This window comes from Mesoplodon mirus, assembly GCF_964341445.2.
Source record: "Mesoplodon mirus genome assembly, chromosome: 3".
NCBI lineage: Eukaryota > Metazoa > Chordata > Mammalia > Artiodactyla > Ziphiidae > Mesoplodon > Mesoplodon mirus.
The window spans coordinates 42,046,554-42,053,061 of NC_138978.1; the positions used below are offsets into that span (position 1 = coordinate 42,046,554).

The 6,508-nt window shown below is 51.5% G+C and overlaps 1 pseudogene across 1 annotated transcript; it reads right to left on the bottom strand.

Annotated features, from left to right (window-relative positions):
- Positions 1–623: 623 nt before the first annotated feature.
- Positions 624–6,198, bottom strand: LOC309800454 (cytochrome P450 4A11-like; annotated as a pseudogene). The gene is made up of 8 exons: positions 5,955–6,198; positions 5,428–5,581; positions 4,924–5,028; positions 4,651–4,841; positions 4,422–4,554; positions 3,466–3,530; positions 3,246–3,322; positions 624–792 (listed from the first exon to the last, which is right to left on the bottom strand). The product of its transcript is annotated as a cytochrome P450 4A11-like (transcript).
- Positions 6,199–6,508: the final 310 nt, after the last annotated feature.

Consider the following 6,508-nt stretch of genomic DNA (forward strand, 5'->3'; position numbering starts at 1 on the left):
ATTTGTGATCTCCTAAACTGTAAGATTAAAATTTTGTGTTGTTGGGGCTTCACTGGTGGCACAGTGGTTGAGAGTCTGCCTGCTGATGCAGGGGACGCGGGTTCGTGCCCCGGTCCGGGAGGATCCCGCATGCCGTGGGGCAGCTGGGCCCGTGGGCCATGGCCGCTGGGCCTGTGCATCCGGAGCCTGTGCTCCGCGGCGGGAGAGGCCACAGCAGTGAGAGGCCCGCGTACCGCAAAAAAAAAAAAAAAAAAATTTGTGGTGTTGTACGTCACTAAATTCCTGGTAATTTTTTTGTAGCGGGAAGAGGAAACTAATACAGAACAGACAAGCAGGCAGAAAGGGAAAAAGGCAGGGAGAGGGCAGACAGGCTGCAGTAGGGCAGGTGATGAGGAGTTTGGCAGACAGAGATACAGGTGGGTCGGAGAAAGGTAACAGAAAAAGAAGTAGGAAGCCTGAGAAAGGGTGAGAGAGTCTGATGGGCAGGAAGCAGGAGACAAGGTAGGCCGGCAGGTGGGCAGATAGAAGCAGGAAGTGGTCACAGAGGCAAGGACAGGAGAGAGTGACAGCGAGCCAGGACGGCAGGCAGGGCCCTCAGAGCTCGTCCTTGTCCCCAACAAGCACTACAGGAGCTTCCTGAGCTGCAAGCGGATCCCATTCTTGGGCTTCAGCACAAGCCTTGGAATGGGAACAGGGACCCTGGAGGGATCGGGTGCCAGCTCAAAGCGAAGCAAGGTCAGGGCCACGGCCACCTTCATCTCATTCATGGCAAACTGCTTCCCGATGCAGTTCCTGGGTCAGGGAGGGAAAAGGAAGTGAGCAGAGCCTTCTAACCCCTGCTGGGCACAGGGCATTCAGGGCTCTCCTCCACGTGGCCCAGCCCCGATCCCTTCCTTATGGGTCACATTGAACGTGCCGTCCAAGCCTCGGTCCACCCTCTCCCCCTGACCTTTACAAAGGCCACCTCTCTCCAGGACTAGCTCCTAATTCCTACTTCTGCTCTCAGCAATAGCAAGTCCTGTTGGGGAGGTCGGTGCTCTAAGCCACAGGGTCAAGTCACGTGAATCAGTAAATATGAATTAGTACTTTGTTCACTCATCCACAGGCAGTTTCTGGTTTCAGGCCAGGCCAGGGCACTGTAGGGGGGTCTGGGGAACTCTCGGGCCCTCACCACCCATGGCAGACAAGCAGGGGCCCCAGTCCCCAGACAGGACAGGACAGAGTTGTGTAAGGAAGTCAGGCAGGCTTCTTGGAGGGGCCACGGGTTAGCGCCCCTCAACCTGCTGGACCACTTGCCTCCCCCTTAATGCTCTGGCCTCCTGTCTCCCCGCAGCCCCTCAGTCAACCCGCCCCTGGAGCCTTCCCATTCTACTCCAGCAAGGCCCCTCCTCCCATCCCGTGGGCTCCTCACCGGCCTTTTCAGTCTCCTTGCCTCCCCTCCCTCTACTGCAGCCACGGCGGCTCGGGGCCTGCTGCGCCCTCCATCACAGGGAGGACACGTCGCGGGGCCTCAGCTGGCGTCACAGCGCTCTCTGGGCTGCTCCTCACTCACCTCGCCCCTGTCCAGCCCCTCTTCCTCACTCCGCTCCTGTTGAGGTCCCCTCCCCCCACCTCTGCTGGCCACATGCTCAAGACTCAGTCTAGTGACCGCCTGGCCTCCTGCCTCTGCCGCCTGCACCTCTTTCTCCCACATCCTCAAGGACACATCACCGTCCAGTGACCAGGACAATGCCAGAAACATGGAACATTTAACAACCTGCTCAGTGAATGAATGAGTGAGTGAAAGAAAGAAGGAATGATGTCTGTCTTGAGTAGAGGTGTTTGTTATTTTGTTTTTTGGCCGTGCCACGAGGCTTGCGGGATTTTAGTTCCCTGACCAGGGATTGAACCTGGGCCACGGCAGTGAAAGCCCAGAGTCCTAACCCCTGGACTGCCAGGGAATTGCCGAGGTTTTTGTTTCTTGACTGTGAACTCTAGGAGGCAGGGACAGTGTCTTTCATCTCTGCCTTCCCATCTCCTAGCACAGAACTTGGCACACAGAGACAACTTAATAGTTTTATATTTAAATAAAGTTAATTGAATTGAAAAATAAAACCAGAATGGAATAAAAGTAAATATTAATTCTGACCTAGGAATTGAGCTGCCTAGTACATACCCCCGTCCTCTAGTGGCAGCCGCATTATGTGCAGCCAATATCTATAAGAAAGAACAGGACCCTGGCAGAAACCAAAACCTAGAGCGTATTCTGGAAGCATGTTTGTGTCAAGCCTGTTCTCTGAAGGTTGATTCACCAACTGAAAATTTCACAGAATTAGAGATTCAGAAAAAAACTTGTTTCTACTAAGTAATTACAAAGTTTATGGAAGTTCCATTACAGGGGAGGATTCTAGCAGCCTGGGAGGATTTTCCCAGCAGCCGATATGAAGTATTCTTGTCCAGCTCAACAGCTATTTCAAGTATGCTCTATATTTTACATGCCAGAAACCTTTCAAATGTTTGTATCATATACAAATTAGTAGATTTTTCTCTCAAAGGCATTTGATTGTCTCAATTCTATACTTTTGCCTGCTTGGACTATTGGACTCAATGTATAATATCATGGAAAAAGATCTAAGATCACAGGAAAAGTTTTGACAACTGGGGAAATTGTCATGTGTATCAGACATTAATATGCTGTCAAAACGTCTTTTGGATAGACCCCAAGCACAAAGTGACACACATTGCTAACAAACTTTCTTAAAAAGCTGCTATAACTTTTCCAGTATATGGCTTCAACAGTTTCACGCAGGGCGTCTGAAAATGGAAGCATATGTAGACTACTCATGATGCAACAGGATGCATAATGGGGAAGTAAATAGAAAAGGTGGGACTGAGAAGATGTAGAATTAAAAAATCTACCCTTTAAAATTATGACAATTGAAACGGAGGACAGTTGAAATTTAACATACAGTGAGTAATTTTAATTAGGTAGAGTCATCATCTTACAGTGAGGAAAAACACTACAATACACTAAACTTGGAACAGCCATCAACACTGAAATGTGGCCAGCCATTGAGAAAGAGCTGTGGGTTACTCTGTGGCCTGCCCTAAAGGCTACTTGTATGTTGAACATACAGAAACATGCTTCCATCCCAATACACCAACATAAAAGCCATAACTGCATGCACCACATATGAATGCAGGAGGTCACAGACATGGGGTAGCACTCAGTGACACCCAGCTGCACCAAGTACAGAAAGCCTCACCTGCATCCTCCTGAGAAGGGTAGGAAAGCATGGCTGTGTTGAGAAGAACCTGGTGCAAACCGGGATGGGTCAAACACCTGCAGAGAGAGCACCGGGGCCAGGACAGGTGGGGTCAAACTCCTTGCACCAATCCACCAGGGGACAAGAATCCCCTAGAGGGAGCAGGGGAGGTGCTGGTCTGGAGAGAGCATTCCATCCCCTCCTCCCATGGCCATCATACCTCTGGGTTCGGCCACACCTTCAGGTTGTGGTGAAGCCCATAAAAGGAGAGGGAGAGTGGGATTCCTGTGGGGCAGGGAGGAGAGAGAGAAAACTGATGGTACCCATGGCAGCAGGAGCAATGTGCACAAAAGGCCTGGGAGCCGCCATGAGAGCTACCCTCCATCATTCTGAATGAAATGGTGCTCTTGCAAGACAGGAGGGCTGGAGGTGACAAAGCACAACAGCACAGATTAAGAGTAGGTAACCATGGCCCAGGATTTAAAAGGAAAAGAATTAGAGGCTTACATTTAGGAGCAACTCAAGTGACAGCTCTCATTTATCAGGTGCCATCATGAGTCCTCGGGGAATGTGGATTAACTCATTTAATCCTTACAGCAGCCCTCAAGGAAGGCACTCCTATCCCCATGTGCAGATGACTCACCTAAGCTTCTGAGAGATTAAGGGACATGACCATAATCCCACAGTTAGGAGGTGGCAGGGCTGGGATTCAGACCCACTGGGAGGTGAGCCAATAGGTGGCCTCCAACCACGGCAGGGTTCTCAGACCTGAGCATCAGCTGCTCTCTACCATCCACCTGAGGGCTCCTCAGAGACTGGACCATCTGATCCGTGACAGTGGATTCTCTGAGCTCCCTCATTTACTTAGACCCTATAAAGAAAGAACCACATCTCCACCCGCTTCTCTCTTAAGCCTTGATGTCTAAAGGAATTAGAATTTTCGGGCTCCATTACAAGACCACATTCAGGATCTAGCATTTGTTTATCGCACTTTTGCTGTGTTCAAGTTCTGTGTCAAGCATTTCATACACCTTATCCTAACTACAGAGTGAATAATTATCTTGAGGTGTAAACAATAGTCAGAGTATCCTGGAAGTGGGCAAGCCCATGTGGATTTCTGATCTCCCATGTGGTCTTGCAGAGTGCTTAGGTTAGTGGGTGGGGTGAAGTTCATACCTGCAGGTAGGGAGCATCCATTAAGGAAGGTGATGGGCTTGCTCAGATCTCTGCCGATGACGGGCACTGGTGGATAGAGTTGCAGTGCCTACTTGATGCACGTGGTGGTGTTGGGCATCTGGTTCAGTGGTCCCTGAAAGGAAGCCCATCTGAGGGCAGGCAGGGCTGGACAACAAGGGGTTCCCCACTGGCTGAGGGGGCAGGGTTCCCCCATCTGTTGGGCACTCACCAAGTGATGGAGGTGCCATCCCCCAGGAGGCTCTGGATCTCTTCCCGGCACCTCTGCTGATGCTCGGGGTGGGAGGCCAGAGCATGGAGGATCCAGGAGATGCCACTGGCTGTGGTGTCTTGATCCTTGAACATGAACGTGTCCACTTCTGCACGGAGGTCTGTGTCAGACAAGCTGCTCCCATTCTCCATCTGCGGAGGCAGGGAGAGTGCAGGGTTTGCCCTTCCTCTGTGTTTCTGGGCAAAGCCTCAGGCCTCTCCTGCCCACACTCACTCTGGCAAAGAGGAGGATGTCCAGGAAATCCAAGTGCCTCTTGCTCCTCACCTTCTCCAGCTCTCCCTCCTGCAGGTGAGACTGCCTCAGTTTGACCCCTTCATCTGTCCCAGAACAGTGGTTCCCAGGGAGAGCTGAGGGCTCCTGGGGGCTCAGATGCAACACCCACCGTAGCCCCATCTGCCCCTCAAGCCCAATCTGGGTACCAGGTGGATGAGGATGAGGGTGGGAATGGGCGCACATGTCAGGGCAGAGAGCTCCAGCATCGTCTGATCCAGGTCGGGCATCCCCTCAATAGCACAGCCCATGGAGGCTCTGCCTCAGTGATGCTGGGAGGGGGTCTCATTCCACCATTGCCAAAGTGTGTACCCAGTGTGGGTGTGTGCCAGCTCCTGAAGAAGAAGCAGGAGTCTGGGCTCTGCCTGAGGGGTCAAGGCCAGGCCCTTTTACATGTGCATGATGGGGGTGGGTGGGCGGGAGCCGCCCAGAAGGATTAGAAGAAACTGTGTGTTGATGGGTGAGCTGACAGACGCGGTGACTCCAGCGGCCTTCAGGGGTCAGCCTGTAGATGATGTCGTTCTGGTGGAAAACATTTCTTAATCGGGAAAAAGTCAGATTGCTGAGGTCCCTGATGACCTGGATGTAGGATTGGATTTTCCTGAAGAGAGAGGATGCAGAGGAGACTGGAATGGAGGGAGCCTCTGACCTGGAGACGGAGTGGGGCTCCGGGTGGGGATTCTTCAGTCAGTGGGGACAGGCAGCACTGAGGCTTTGTCATTTCTACCTTACAACCCTGGAGACCCTCAGTCCTTTACAAGTGGCCTGAGCAGCCAGGCTCCTCCCTGTGCAGGAATCAGGAACCTGTGACTGAGTCATGGTTGGTCTGAGTGGAATTTGACTGTGGTCCATGGCTCTGTGCAGAATGTTGCTTTCTGTGCTGATAAGCATCCACGCTGTGCTAACTCCCTCTCAGGTAAGTCCTCCCCAGCTGGTAAGAACAAGGACTCTAATGTTGAAGGGTCGTCACTGACCTGTCTGTCTGGATGCTGCCCTGGTGGCTGAAGGCACACTTCATGATGATGTCCAGGGTCATCAAGGAGACGTGTCCAAGGATCTCCAGATGTGAGTCCAGGCTGACGAGCTCCTCCCACTTGCCCTGTGGTGGGAGGGGGACATTGACCCTGCTCTGCTCTCCCAGAAGGCCTGTGCTGACAAGGCCAGGCTCTCTCTCTGTCTCTCTAAATCTTCGGATGAGTTTTCCTCACTTTCTAAGCAGATGTGTTTTAGCAATTTAAGGCTATAGCACACATGTGTAATGTGATGCCTATTTTATCAGAAACTTTTATAACTTTTATATTTCTGGCCTTTTGGAAGGCCAGAAAGCATAGTTTCTCAGGAGACAAGGGGGAATCTTTCGTATCCTGAGATCAGACCTGGATAGACGATGGCCAACATGGTAAGCAAATTTGTCAAGGTAAGAGATAGCATAAGATTCCAGTACTAGGGTCCCTAAGAAAGGGACATCAGAGACTTCCTTTCATTCATTAAACGTTAGCTGAGACCAGTTGGTGAGAAATCAAAATCC